Raw genomic sequence first — 15,862 nt, 5'->3', positions numbered from 1 at the left:
GAGATTAACTATATTTGAAAAAAAAAAAAATTACTTGGAAATAAGTTTCAGATTACACCATAATTTCATTTATATTCCATTCCTTCATTCAATTATTCTATATTCAGCTAATCATTACAGAATGAACTGCTCTGTTACAGAGGAAAATATTATACATTAAAGACAAAATCCCTCTGAATGAAAGCATTTTAAGTATTTTATAATGTGAAAACCTTTCTGAGGTGGAGACAAACAAGCATAGCTATGGGGGAAAAAAAACAGTAGTAAGAGATGCTTCTATTACTTTTTTCTCTTCAGATTTTCTCTCAGATCTGCAACGTGAAATCTTCAACTCTTTCTTTATTATTTACTTTTCCAACATTCACAAAGTCAAAATGAGGCTACCTCTTCAAGAAGATTAGGTCTTGAGAAGGGCAAAGAGAAACAAGCTTATATGCTTCCCTAGGAGGTTATAACCATTTGAGACATGGGAACTGAGTAAGTTCAAATATAAAGTAGTAGAGACTGAAAAAAAAACTTTGCTATCAACTACAGAAACATCCTATCTTTTGCCACACCTCTGCATGTACTGAAATCTGAGATGCTGAGTCAAATGATGTTACAGATCTTATTGCAGCATTTTGTGCTATGAATCCTGAAAGTTTAAGAGCTTCTTCTCTTATGCACCTAACCTAAAATATTTGAGCAATTGATCTTTTAGAGATTTTCTTTTCCCCCCTCAGTTTATTAGTAATACTTGGAATTCACCAACTGACACATTTGGATTAGTCTCCCACTGTTGAGTACCAAAGAGGAGGAACAAACATGATAAAGAACATACCTTCCACCATTACCAGTATGCTTTCCAGAACAGGTACTATAGGCGGAAACAAAACAAAACAACAACAACAACAACAAAAACCCACAAAGGAAGTTAATTTGCTGATCACAACCAGTTCCAACAGGAGGAGTTGGATCCAACAATACAGCAGCGCAGACTTTTGCTTAAAATAAGTTTCTTTTCAGGCAGCTTTCTCCAAGCCCTGTTTATAGCTATCCCAAGCCATATTCATCCATAAATACAAGCCATGACACATTAGATTCTTTATTCAGCTTCTGTAATCCCATCTCAAGCATTCAGTACACACAAGGAAAAAAAAAAAACACATAAGTCTGACTAACACAATCAGTAGTGCTTAGCTGTCATTCTCCATACAAAATAAATAAATACATAAATAAACCACGATTTGCTACTGTCACCCAAGGTAAAATCACTAAGGTGGGTGGTTAACTATTTTGACTTGTTATCTAATAAACTCACGTAAAACCCAGTTTGCTCACCTAACTCTTCATTATAATGGCACTGAATAAAACTGAATACCAAAACAGTGCTCTTGATAGCTGAAAACATCTGGGCAGAGAAGTTAAAGGTCACACAAAACCACAGCAAGTGTCAGGCTATGAGTTTGCTTTCTCTCAGTGGCACACAGAACAGCAGATTCTAACGCATTCTGAAAATAGGAAAGGGCTACTTGGCTACGAATGAACCAAATGGCAAATGCACATATATGAGAGGAAACTTTGAAAAAAGGAAGAAAGAAAAGAGACCCATAGGATGTGATTTTCCTGCCCCATTCCAATGCCATTAGCCTAAATTTTAATTAGATTCTACGGCAGTAAATATCATAGGTAGTGCTAGAGTATACGAGTGCAGCTGCCAAAACTGCTAATAGAATATTATGTCTCTTTAAAATTTTGATAATAACAAGTCTGTTATTTTTGTTCAGCCAAAAACTGTTCTCAAAATTCAGACAAAACTATTTAATCAACCTATAAGAGATGACTGCAGAAAAGATCATTGCATAAACAACTCTTTTCTCTCCCATATCATAAAATAAAGATACGTCAAGCATTCCACAACCACAAATTCTTATTTCTGAAGACATCTGCACAAATTCTGGAATGCAGCTTTACAATCTCCAGGTTTTTTTGACCATTACATCCTCTTTAATGGTCTCGAAACACATGCATGTTATGAACATTTCTGAGATTCACATAGAATTTTTATGGAAGATTTAAGCTGCAAGTTATACATGAATTAACAGCAGTAGTTTGTAACACCAAGGACGAAAAAGCAGTCCACAGAAAATACTACATTCTCCAAGAACTGAATGATACCCCTTTATTCCAGGCATCAGCCTATCAGAGACAATATTTTTATGCCAAAGTAGAAATCACTTAGAATATCGGCATATGATTTTATCCATCAAGTTTCCTCAAGGTGATGATATGCTTCATAGAATCATAGAATATCCTAGGCTGGAAGGGACCCAAAAGAACCATCCAGTCCAAGCTATTTGAATAGTAGTAAAAAAGCTTTAATTTGAAATGTTCACCTTGTCATAAAACTAGACACTATGCCTTCGTTTTTAGCGAGAAGTGTAATTTCAGTTTCATATATCTCCATGAAAATTGTTTTATTTTGTATATTTTCTTAAGTTCTTATTTGTCAAAGGCCATGCCGATCCTTCATATAATGGTAATACTTTCCAGACCCTACTGGCTTTTCTTTGTATCTCTGCTTCAAAGTATACATTGTTGTTGCCCACTAAATGCTAAGTGATATACTTTCTTTTCACACGGTAGTTTAAGAAAGCATTGCCAGTTCTTATATAAATGATGTCAACATTAATGATGTATATTTTTATTAATGACAAAGACATTTAAAACTATTAAAGATGTTTTAAGTCTTTCTTGACAAAAGACAAGTAATTGGAAAGTTGAAGAGTTGTAAACTTTTTATGTGCCCTTGAGCTGACGTCACCAATAAAACCATCCTATGACAACTTTAAGCCAAAGAAATTAGGGCAGTAGCTTTCAAACAGAACCAAGTTTGAAAGAAATGGTCTTCTATCTCCTGTAAAATCTTGGAAACAGAAGAATATACGCTCAGTTAACAGACATTTCTACACAATGACCAATAATTCAGAGACACTTGTAAGACAAGATTATCAGTGATTTTTATTTATTTTAAGCAAATCAAATTTTTGTTAAAATTTAAAACATTAACGCCAGCAAAGACCAGATTGTTCAGACAGTTCTCCTGAGAGGTAGATGTGAACTGACCTTGATAAAAGGCAAAAAAACAGTAGAATTGAATTTGAATGCAAATGTATTAATGCCAATTGTTTTCTTGTTTCACTACTGGACTCTGAGGAGCTATTTTCAAGCAACCAAGTTTAAATACTTTTTCAGGCTTTAATTAATCTCAACACCTTTCCCCATTGACACACTATTACTGAGAGAGAGAAGGCAATTCCCTAATGCTTAAATTGAATATATACACATATATATGTATATATATATATATATATATATTTAAAACTTCAGCAAGAGTGTGTTTTTGGACATTTTTGCACTGATAGAAAAAATTTGGCATTTGTCAGCTATGCTTTCCTGAGATGACGAATAACTTTTATAACCACTCTTGGATCTCACCGGTGTGTAGACAGATCTGATTTTCTTTAGTGAGATGGAAAAAATATGGAAAACTTAGGATTTTCCTAATTTACACATTTTTACTTTTTTAATAAGTTGTTCACAAGACAAGCCCTCACCACTTTCTAGTTCTACTTATTCACAGAAGATTTGCTATGTAACCAGACAACAAGACTTCCTTCCATCTTTCACTGATCTAAATTACAACCACTGAACTTAATGACAGCATTATAACAATTGCATAAATGACTAAAGGGTATTAATTTTGTTGCTCACGGTTTTCATGAAACTGTAGAAAATACAAAAAAAAATAACAATGTGTTGCATAATATTTCGTTTTCCCCATCAGCCAAGTGTTTAATTTCAGTAATGCTCTGGTGGGTAAACTGCACATTATCTGTTACTTTAGCACTTTAGAAAATCTACATATCTGACACATACAATATCTCAGATAGAAGTTACTTTTTGTCCATCTCACCATAGGTATTAAAATGAGTATGTCTAGGAAGGCTAACTCTAGGTAAGTAACTATCAAGCAGAGTTAAGGTAGCACAAGGGTTAAGAAAATTTAATGGACGTGTTGTATTGGAGCAATCATTGTAATGCCAGTGCTCTAGGCAATGACAATCTGTTAGCTCTTTTCTAAACCCAGTACAGGCAATTGTAATGCAAATGTTAACGCACTGAATATATGGCACTATTTCTATACTCATTCATAGAATGGAGTGAAAAAATCATGCAGCCTCATCTCCCTAGCAGCAGCAGATTGCTCCCTTCAGCTCATTTACTTTCTACTCTTTTCTGTCCTCTAGTTTTCAAGTGTTACTAAGCACAGAGATTGCTGTTCAGGACTGATTACAGTATATGTTTGCCTTGTCCCTCCTCTCCAGCATATAGCAGGTTGATGTACATAGCGAAGATGCCCAGAGAAGATGAACCACCTTGCAAGAATGTACATTAGTTTAGAGTCAGACCCCTAAATATTTAGATCTGACCCTTGCCCATTCTTCCAGAGACCCTAAACTTTCCTTTTGTTCTTGAGTTCAAGCCAAAGGTATCTGTTCAGCCAGAAAAAACAAACAAACAAAAAAACTAAGGTGTAAAGTGTTGGAGTTGGGTCAAGGCAATCTGATACATGTACAGACTAAAAGAGTTCCTTGAGAACAAACAACAAAGAAGGACTTAGGGGTCATGATGAATGAAAAGTTGGACGTGAGCCAGCAGTGCACTTGCAGCCTGGAAGGCCAACTGTACCCTGGGCTTCACCAAAAGAGGTGTGGCCATCAGGGAGAGGGAAGAGATTGTCCCTCTCTGCTCTGCCCTTGTGAGGCCAGATCTGGAGAATTTTGTCCAAAAGTCCTGGGGCCCCCAGCACAAGAAGGATCTGGTGTTGTTGGAGAAGGTTCAGAGAAGGCCATGAAGATGATCAAAGGGCTGGAGTAGCTCTCCTAAAAAGAATGGTTTTTCACAGCTTCTGATTATTTGCAGTGTTATTATGCATTCATAAGTTATCAGAATAAATGTAACATGCCTGAAAGCATGAACAAAACAGTTTGTGAAAGACTAACCAATACAAAACAAAAGAGCAACTTCAAGCTGAGAAGATTTCAAGCATTGTAAGATATATTTGTAATAAGACTAAGCACTAATAGATACCAGTTTTCTTCATGTGGCAAGAAATGCTCTAACCATCTATTGTTTGGGGGGGGGTTGTGTGTTGTTTTTTTTTTTTTTTTTTCCCAGAGAAGTAAACCTAGTCTGAGTAATAAGTACACACAGAAGAATTGAAAATGAAAACAAAGACAAGGAAACAACACAAAATAAATACAAGTGACATCATTGGGAAAATATAAAAATCCTCCAAGAATATCAAATTCTCTAAGATCATCATGGAAAACGAAAAGAGAAAAGGAGGACAGGAGGATGGATGGAAACAAAAGAGAAATCGCAATGTATTTCAGTAAGGAATGGTATAAGAGAAACCTAACATCTGAGAAAGCTGACCAAGGATCTGCCGCAGTTAGTAACTAATTTTACTCTTTTGGAGAAAAGCAAAATCTCCTGCAATATCACTATAACTAAAAAAAGTCATATAATGAATGAAGAAAAAAACTAAATCCAGTTATAACCCAGAATATCATATCCGATTCTCTCTGAATGAGGATCATGTCCAATTGCAGATAAAAACTATCTACGAATTTCAAGAACTGGGGGAAAGCATCAGATACTAGCAACCACAGAAGACTCTGGAGTACCTTTAAAGGGTTACATTTTATTAAAATTTAATTTAGACCTTATACAAATATATACAAAGCCTACATCTTCAAAAGAAGGAAGGCTCAAAGTTAAAGAAAAAACAAAATGGAGGAAACCTGTTTGAGTGTGCCATTAAGTTAAATTAAAAATATGTAGATAAACGTTATACATACAATTTGTGTGCGTGCAACAACACCCAACTTATATTTTGATGACTGCCTGACTTTTCATGGATGTGATGATAGAGACCTTACAATGAAACAGATCAGAATAAGTTGGAAACTTTTACACTAAGAGTACTCAAATTTCTCTTACAAGATCACTGCAGTGATAGCTCACCATGCAAGTAAGCAAAAAAAAAAAAAAAAGAAAAAAAAAGAAAAAAAGAAAAAAAAAAGAAAAGATTTTTATCCAGCCTTCCAAGACCCTTGGTTTTATATATATATATATACATATATATATATAAAGTACATAAATAAAACAAAATTGCCAGGAATGAAAGAACCTGGTTACTTGCCTCAGTAGAAAGAAATACATGACAAGCTGCATCAGTCCCATTCCACAACTTAAACAAGATGCTCAAAAACACAAATGAAAAGCTCAAGTTTCACATCATTCTTCCTTCCATTCAAATGCATACGTTAAAACTAAAAATCTAGTAAATGTTCAAGGGGACAGCTAAACTCTACCAAGGCAAACATCTCTTTCAAAGCAATCAGCATGAAATAGAATTCTAGTTTTGTTGGCACAAGTGCTGAGGTATATCTATATCTTATATATATCCTTATATATCCTTATATATCCTATATCTTAGAGGTGAGAAGCTGTGAACTCTACAGAAAAAAGCAGATGGTGATTTATGATTTAAAAAATGAAACTGAGTTGCCTGCCATGACACATACTACCTGAGGAACGTGGAATAATGTGCTAAAAGATCCACAGAGTGTATAAGTTTCTGTATTAAAATTCCCCCAGAAGACCCACAAGGAAGAACAGGCAATACAAAACACACAAGAAAAGTGGAGACCTGCTCACATCCAATTGCAGTGTTGAGCAGCAAAAATATACTGCTACTCTAATTTGTGTGTTTCTTTCTTTGTTAAGACCTCACAATTCCACTGAATTATCATGGACTTATTGGATTGATCAGTGCCTAAAGAAAAAGCTAAATGGTTATGAAAAGAATAGCGTTTTTACCTGATACACTAACTCATGCTAGTAACTCCATTTTGTTAAGCTTAATTTCTAACCCCTTGTATTTTTTTGCTCAAAGAAATTGCTGGTTCTAAACAAGATGACAAAGGCATATGAATACATTTTCAACAGCATCTAGCACAAGAACTGCTAACAAAATTGGATGCATTTAACAGTGAAAGCTACAGTTAACTGCTACAATCTTTTAATATGGACATAAAGCTACAAAAAGCATCTGATTTCCCTTCAAAACAGATAATTATCTGTTATTACTCCACAGGACTGAACAGCTGTGCTGATAAATGAACAACTTGAACACAGACAAGTCTCATATGACTGAACATCACGCACTCCAACAGGCTCATGCCCCTAAATCAAGATTATTCTGAAAATTCAACACATCAGGTAAAAGGGTTCAGTGCTTAAATGAAGAAGTATTTATCAGACTCTCTTGCTTACAATCAACAACTTACAGAACCTATCTGGTTTTGTTCAAACTGACCTCCACATATACGAACAATTGAGAATCAACATGCTTCACTACCTGGGTATGGAAGTGGGCATCTTGAAAACAAAATCAAAATACTGAATTGCCATTTTAGAGCATGGGGTGGAGCAGGATATTTAACTTCATACTTTACAGAGTAAAAAAGTTGAACTAGCCAAAAACTACTTCAGAGAAAGACATGAAAGCATTGACAGCATGTGACAACTATCCTCACTGTGTCCCTAAAAACTGTTTGTTTCATACATTTAATCAAAACAACTTATTACTATTCACATACAACAAGGTTTATATTTCTTCCTCAAGGAAATTACTTTAAGACATTTTCATGATTCCCTGGGGAAAGAAAAAAGAGATAAGATTCCATTTAGCATTTCAGTGAAATCAGATGGGAAGTCCTACCAAAGGACTAACTCTGCTTATTGCCCTTATTCTCCCTTCATTGTGTCATCGATGTCCCATGACAGCAAACATTAATTTGACATGGATGAGTTATGATCCACTGTTTCTTGCACAACCCTCAGGAAGCCCAAGGCAGAGTTTTCTACTTTGGGCACTGGGGCCAGAACGACATATATAAAACCAGTGATTTAGAAGGATCAATTAAGCTACAAGTTGCTTTGCTGTAAGCAGTTAACCAGCTGTGCCTAATAAATTATTTGATTATACAACATCCTATGGCTTTGACATCGATTGTAACCATGCATAAAACTAACATTCAGGGATTTTGTATATTTGCTTGTGTGATTACGTTATTAATTCCTCCTGGCAATCATTAATGGACCCAACAAATCCAGAACGGTTGGGTTTCCCATGCAAACTGTCAACACACTCACAGCACCTCAAAAACACTGGCTAAAAAAATTTCCTGAGAAGGAAATGGGAAATGTTTCTTATTAATATTTGCAGATGAGAAAGGAAACAGATCCGAGCAAAGCCATTTGCACACACGGCAGAAGTGGATAGGAGTGAAACTGAGGTGTTTATACATCATCTGTATATATACAATGAACATACAAGCAAAAATGTACACAAGCAAAAAATAATTCAGTAGAGATATCAAAAATATCCAAGAAACTCCTCAAATACAAGCCTAATGTATATATATCTTGATGGGTGGGATACCATGGTAAGGTACACACACTCTTTCTATCGCCTGCACTACTGTGCTCAGTGAATCTCCATCATCACTACGTGCACTGCTTCGTGTTTGGAAGCTGTGGACATCACATTTCCTAGTCTTATACTGATCACATAATATGCTGCCTCCTTACAAAAGAAAGATAAGTGAGGACTAGAAAGCCACATTACACTGTCTTTCACAAGAATTGATTTACAAACACTGAAGTGAACTCACAATTAGTGCAAGTCTAAACAGCTGCCCCTACTTGACCATGTTCATTTACTAACAAATGGTGGTATGTGAGTCCTCTTTATGGAGAAGGAACCATATTCTCACGTGGCCACAAAGAACCACAAACAGCAATAAGTGATTTCTATTTCAAAGCATCAGTCTCTCAGTGAGGACCCAGAAACTGTCAAGATTACTTTGATGATCACCACATATCATAAGTAACAAAACTCTGAATTGAGTACTCGCAAAACATGCAGACAGCAATTCATAAACTATTAAATGAAAGATTATGAATAGCAAATAGATGAATGTGAATTCATTTATCCACGGATAATACATGTATAAAAATGCAAATTTTTCAGGATAAATTATTCACAATGAATGAGTCAATCAGTCCTATTCCCTCACAGGACACTATTACCAGAAGCTATTTATAAGTGAGACAAAATTGGTATACTTGTATCTATTTCTGTACAACAGGAAAGCACATGGTAAACTTCTTTTCATTCCCCTTATTAAAGCACTCCATGAACATGAATAGCAACAACAATGAATACATGAAGCTGCTGTAATTGATATTGCAGTGAAAGCAAAAATCACACAATGGTGGATTTGGTTAACATTAGATTTCAGTAATTCCACTCAGGCAGTTAATAACAAAAGATCTAACTTATTAAACAATGAAGGTAGCAGACCTTTGAAGAAAATAGTTTCAGAATTCCATCAGCATCACATAAAACACCTGCTTGTTCAAGGACTGTTCTTAAAAAACAAACCTCAGTAATTCCCAGGATCGTGTACAATCAGAAACTGTTAGCGTAGAAAAAAAAAATGTTAAACCGTACACTGATCACACAAAGGCTTTTGGCAAATTTAGCTGTATCAGAATCAAGGAGTCTTGATTCTACTAATTCTACTAATTCTACTATGAGCTAAGCGACAAGCTAGCAACTGGCAAGCTAGCCTCTTACACCAACTTGATAAAAGTTAAGAAAGGAAGAACACATTTTTTCACATTTAATTTAAAGGTTAAGCCAGACAAGCCCTTGGAATAGGGATCTAATTGGATCAAAAAGCTCAGCTCAAGAGACTTGAAGTTGTACAGACAGAGAAAGAAAGGAGAGGCGGCTCAGCCAACGTTGCTCCTTTTAGTAATAGCTGTGTCCCCCACACTGATAGAGATAGTCCATCCTGGTGACCTCATTTACCAAACACCTCAGTTAACATATAAAGGGATTATTCATGTGAATTCTTACTGAAGTTAATATGGCCAAATGCCTTTCCTGGCTTTGCAGAATAAAATCTTAATTTGCATATGGCTGAGTTTTCTTCCTCCCTTTCCTAGAAATGGCACGTATTACCCTAACAGCATTAAAGGGTTAGGAAATAAATTGTTAAGCTGTATTTTTACATCATGCTTAAAATAATCTAAAATAAATCCAATGTCTTTTCAAACAGTGAAAAAAAAACCAAAAAACACATCGGTCCAGATTTATTTTTTTCCAATACTGATTCACAGACAGACAACAAAGAGAACACAGATTCAAATAAAATGAAATGAGATTCAAGATTGCTTCCAGAGTTGGTGCTGAAAACAAAGCACGCACATGGGCCCACTAGGCAGCACTCTTGCAAGGCATAAACAGTGTCTGCAATAAACTGCTTAATGCTGTCTTCCTGGTCATAAAGTCATGAAAAAAACCCACAAATATGCTATTTTTTATAACACTTCAGGGCCCAGTGCAATAGAAAATATATCTGGCTTTCTGGTAGTATATGTTTTGCAAGTAGATTCTAGTGAATTTGAGTTTTATATAGGCTTTTGTGATACAGGGCCCAAACATATTTTTTGTTGGATTGGACCATTAGGTAGCTATAGCAATTCTCAAAGGACAGCATAAGTAACAAGCATTTTGAACCCCAGTGAACATATAAATCATTGACAAAAAGACCAGGATGAGAAATCCTTTATTTGTCATTTCTAGTATTCCTTACATACTTAAAAGAAACATTAATGTCTCTAAAATATTACTTGGCATTCTTTCATCCATACAAAGACAAACATAACTCTGCTAAACATGTTTTCTTCTTCTCGTAGCTATCAAAATAATTGTAAATACTTTATAATACAGCAGAATCAACTCAAGTAAAAAGAATTACTGTCTTTAAGGCACGAAAAATATCATGAACTTAGAATAAAAGAAATATTAAAAGTATTTCTACTTTATCTACTTTTCAAAAAATAATTATAAAAATGTTAAATTAATTGAACCACACCTATTAAAGATGCACCCTTTCATCTTCTCAAGGCCTTCATACAAAACCTCTGCTATCACACTTTGATAACTTACGTATCTGTTTCTCTTCTTAATACTTCTTTATTTTAAATGAAACATCAGTGTGTCCAACCTTTTCCTTTCCTAATAAATATTATTACTACCGATTTCACCTCCATTGTTCAGGGTTGTCAGCTGAGCATTATCTCCAGATTCTCAGATTCAGATCCGCCATTCACTCCCGCAGAACAGCCTTGCTAAGCCAGCCTTTCCTATCTAGTCACAAAGCTGAAGCTTTGGTCCAGACACTCATTATTATGATGACAGATGAGTGCAACATCTTCATGTCTCTGATGAATCCAACCTGGCTCCTTCTTAATGCTTTGCAGGATTCTCAGTCTTTGCAGGATTCTCAATTCATTGCTTTGCTTACAGCACCGTTTTCATTGCCTTTTTCAATATAGTTCCTTTGTTTATTCACCACAGATGATGTGTCTCTATTTAGGGCCTTCCCTGGTCTGTGCCAATCTCCATACCACCTCACACACTGCCTACACTGCCTCCTTCTTTCAGTTCTCATGAATGCTAGCTTTCTACAACCGGTTCTTAAGTTTGCTTCTGACACGCATCATTTGTCATCTTTGCTACTTACTGTTGTTGAAAAGACATGCTGCTAAAAAGATATTTCAAATGCCTTCTTAGGAGGCACTGACACCTAGGCACAGACAGTATGTGAGGCTTCTGGGTTCTTTGCACAGGCCAGACTGCTGATATTCACACATTATTTCTTATTATAAAGGGACAGTGTGTTTTTGTTTCATGTGTCATTCCTAAGCCAAAGCAGTTCTGTTTCTAGATAATAATGTAATGCAAATAATGAACAGCAGTAACATCGTGCTGAATTTCCTAGGTTTGTAATGCATGATTTTAGAACTACTTACAGTGTTCTAAACATTATGTACTTGAACAGACAGACATATGTCTCTTACCTGAGCCTAATTAAATAAGTCTAGATGTATTAAATCTTTATGTATGTTTGGTTACAGCTAATTGAAATATAACAACCTCACCAAAATGCAGCATTTTTTCCTGAATAATGTACACTAAATTTTATCTAAGATGCACATACAAGTAAGAAGAGCATTGCCAAAATGGGCTTTGATTTAGGACCAACATATTTGAGTTAAAGGCAGATTATTTGGAAACAAGTTACTGAGGCAATATTGAATCAAAATGAGTACACTCAGTCATAAATTTACGGGACCCTCTAACTACCCAGGGTAATAAGTCTTCTATATTATTGCTGGGAATTCTTTCAAAGCCCAAATCATTTTTAGTTTGCAGAGCTCTCTAATTTATTTTCCATGGTTGGGAGGAATCTGCTGCTAAACTAAAAATACAGTTTTACCCCCCCCGTTATCTCCATACATAAAGAGCCACAGAGCTTCAGGCTAGAATTAACATGAGATAGGCTATTATGACTGTAAGAACATTTAGCAGTCCCTGTTGAGTTCACACTTTGTAATAATAAATATCCTCTCTGTAATGTTGCACTTCCCTTCCCCCTATCCCCCTTAAACTTGATGCCTTGAGGAGTGTTTGAAGCTTATGATAAAATACTAACAGTATTTACCTATTTTGTTGATAGCTTGGGTTTCCGTTTCTCCTTTGGCAAAGACATTTAAAAATATAGTATTTGCAAGTAAATGCTTTTAAAATTATAACCCTTGATTTCAAGAATGCCCTACAGAAAAAGGATGTCCTACTGCACTTGATTATTGAAGCAAAGCTAAATCTGCTTGCATAAAGTAATGTCACTATTCTATAATGAAATTTCTTCTTTCACCAAGGAAGAACCTTGCAATCAGATGTGAAGGTTAAAAAGGATACACTCTGCAACTCAAAAGCATCTTATTATCACCAATCAAGGTAATAATTAAAACCAGATTTCTCTAAAGAGGGGCTAGACATTTAATGGACTTTACAAAGTACTGAATGCCACGCATATGCTAAATGGTGCAAAGTACTTATGCTGTATTAAGATGAAGTTGAAATTCAGTAAAGCTAAGGCATTACCTTGCATATGCAAATATCTCTATATATTTTGATACACTGTGTTTTCATATAACATGCCTGGTTACTATATTTGCCTGGTTACTATATTATGAATTTCTTTTCTCACCTCCTTGCTCTCTCCCTAACCCCCCCAAAAAAATTATCTGCAAATATATCCAAGAGTAAAAAGTTAAGATGAAGACAACAGCCTTTAAATGTTCAGAGTTCCAGCTGACCAAAAAAGGATTCAATCTGTACAGTAACATATTAACATCTCATCTTGAATATACTACAGTTTCTTGCTTTATTTTTTTTTAATTTCCCCAGAAGCCTGTAAAACAGATTTAGTGAACTACCAGGCAAACATCACAGAACCCCTTGTATAGACAGACAAATTCAATCTCCACATATGTCACACAGTCCTCACAAGAACGAAAAAAACAAAACATGATTCCGTACTTAAATGTGTATATCTTCTCTATCCTGCACACCTTGTAAGGCACAGATGAGTAGCAGCTCTTTGGAAAGTGATCTTTTTTAGATTGATAAAACAAGAACCAGTTATTTGTGAGACTAACAATACACTGTTTCACATACATGCCTGACTCAACTTATATTGCAAAAAGATGGGAAACAAGACATTCAGTCATATTTCATATTCACTTTGTCAGAATCTTCTAAAATTTATGAAAAATATTGTTCTGGGAGGTGAAGTAAAAATGTTTTAAAACATAAACCATTTAAAATAGATAACTCACTGGTTAATCTCATAGCTCACTGACTTCATTCCTATCACAACCTGGCTTATTCTAACATTATTTTTACTTGAATAAAATTCAGTAATTTTATTTGTAGGCCATTAAATACTTTTTGTTACAAAATATACCTTTACATTTAGTTTCAGTGTTTCTGAAACTTTCATACCTGTATATTTGCTAGATGCAACTCCTTCTCTCTTCCAGTGAATAAGGTACTTCTCAGTTCTTGTGAGTTTTGCAAAAAAAAAAATATTGAACAGTTGCATGACCTGTAAGATGGGGATAAGATGCATGGTTTAAAACTTTTTTTTCTTATCCTTGCATACATAGAAGTTATTTAGACTTGACCAAAGAAGAGGGAAAGAATTTCAGAGCAATAATACCAGGGAGAACCTCCAGCGTCTCACAGCTGCACCATCTCCACTACTCCTCTCCATTCTCTTTTCTAGGACCTTCTTCACTTACTCCTACTGTTTCTGCCTTTTAAATTATTTTTCTCAAATTTCCATGCAGGTGTTTTGCTTCACACACCTTATACAATGGCCACTTTTCCAGATCACCTTCTTCCTAGCTACTCACAGCCTGTTCTCACTGAATGCCTTGCTATCACCTTCTTGCTCTGGAGAGGATGTTATTTTCCATGTGTTGCAATTATGAGTGCAATTAGAGATAACATCATGACACACACAAACAAGCTTCAAGGGAGTCAAACACGTAAATGCAACCATAACTTTCAGCCTATGCCATAGTTGATTCTTGCACAGGAAAAAAAAAATAATCAAGCATTTAGTTGAGGTGCAACTTAAATTTCTACAGGATGTGTACTTCTCTTCCCGACCTTTGCTTTTAGTCCCTTTCCCAACTCAAACTACCTTTGTATTTCAAGGCATAAGGCATATCAGCCTTTACAGCACGATCTCACAAACTCCTAGTTAGATGTGTAGCCAATGTGCCTGTTTTCATTGGAGCTTCTCCATGATAAAGCACGTGCAAGGCTCTGTGGGACTTGGCACATACCCAGTTATCGAGGCCCCAGAGTCACTTCTTTTTACAACCTTATTTTATGCTGTAAGCATTTCATATAACAATACACTTATGCAGTTCTTCAATCGTTTGTCTGTCAGGCTCCTCTAATTTTCAGCTTACTCACTTCATTCTTTACTACACGTGGCCCCATTTAATATTTTTGTATCTGCAGATGAGAAACTAGACAGGCCCAGAATAGATCAAACAGAGTGCTGAATTTGGGTCATTATTCACAAAACATCCCAAGACAGCCTGCCGAGCTTGTCAGCTAAAGTTCACTGGTAAAGTTTCTCTTATACTAGAAATGAAGATAAGGAGGTCTAATAATTTTCATTAGACTAACTGATACAGTCAGAAAGCTTCAAAGGTTTGAAACATAACCTCAAGATTTGCCTCAAGACTCATATTCACCTCTATTTTTTTTCTTCCAGGTGTGTCAGAAAAGTATTTTTCTGCACCACCCTTTATATCAAAAGTATGAAAAAGGGCTGACTCGCAAGGGTATCTCCATATAAGTCATTTTGTCTGAACTCCTGAACACATTCAGCTTTAAGTGAACTGAACCTAGTCCCTTGGTCTAAATTTAAAATATGCTTAAATATTTAAATGGATGGCAGTGTAGCTTATGTATGCACACACACACAGTTATAATTTTTGGTACTGTATTTGTACTGTACTTGTAATATATTGAGCTAATACAGAGTCACACCATTCTTCCGAACTCCTGCCTCACAGCAGGGACTTGGGTCTACAGCAACAATTGCTCCTTCCTTCACCACACTGCACTCCCACACAAATGTACTGTGATTCAGACTATCACATGGACTTCACCTCTGCAGAAGAGAGCACTTTGGCCCTCATAAACACACTTACATTACTTGTGTTGATCATATCTGTAATGATAGAGTGGGCCAGGGCAACGGGAGCCAGCTGGTATCAGTCATGCCTGGAACAGGGCAGC

The sequence above is a fragment of the Gallus gallus genome, chromosome 1, assembly GCF_016699485.2.
Source record: "Gallus gallus isolate bGalGal1 chromosome 1, bGalGal1.mat.broiler.GRCg7b, whole genome shotgun sequence".
NCBI lineage: Eukaryota > Metazoa > Chordata > Aves > Galliformes > Phasianidae > Gallus > Gallus gallus.
This window is presented reverse-complemented; position numbering follows the sequence as displayed.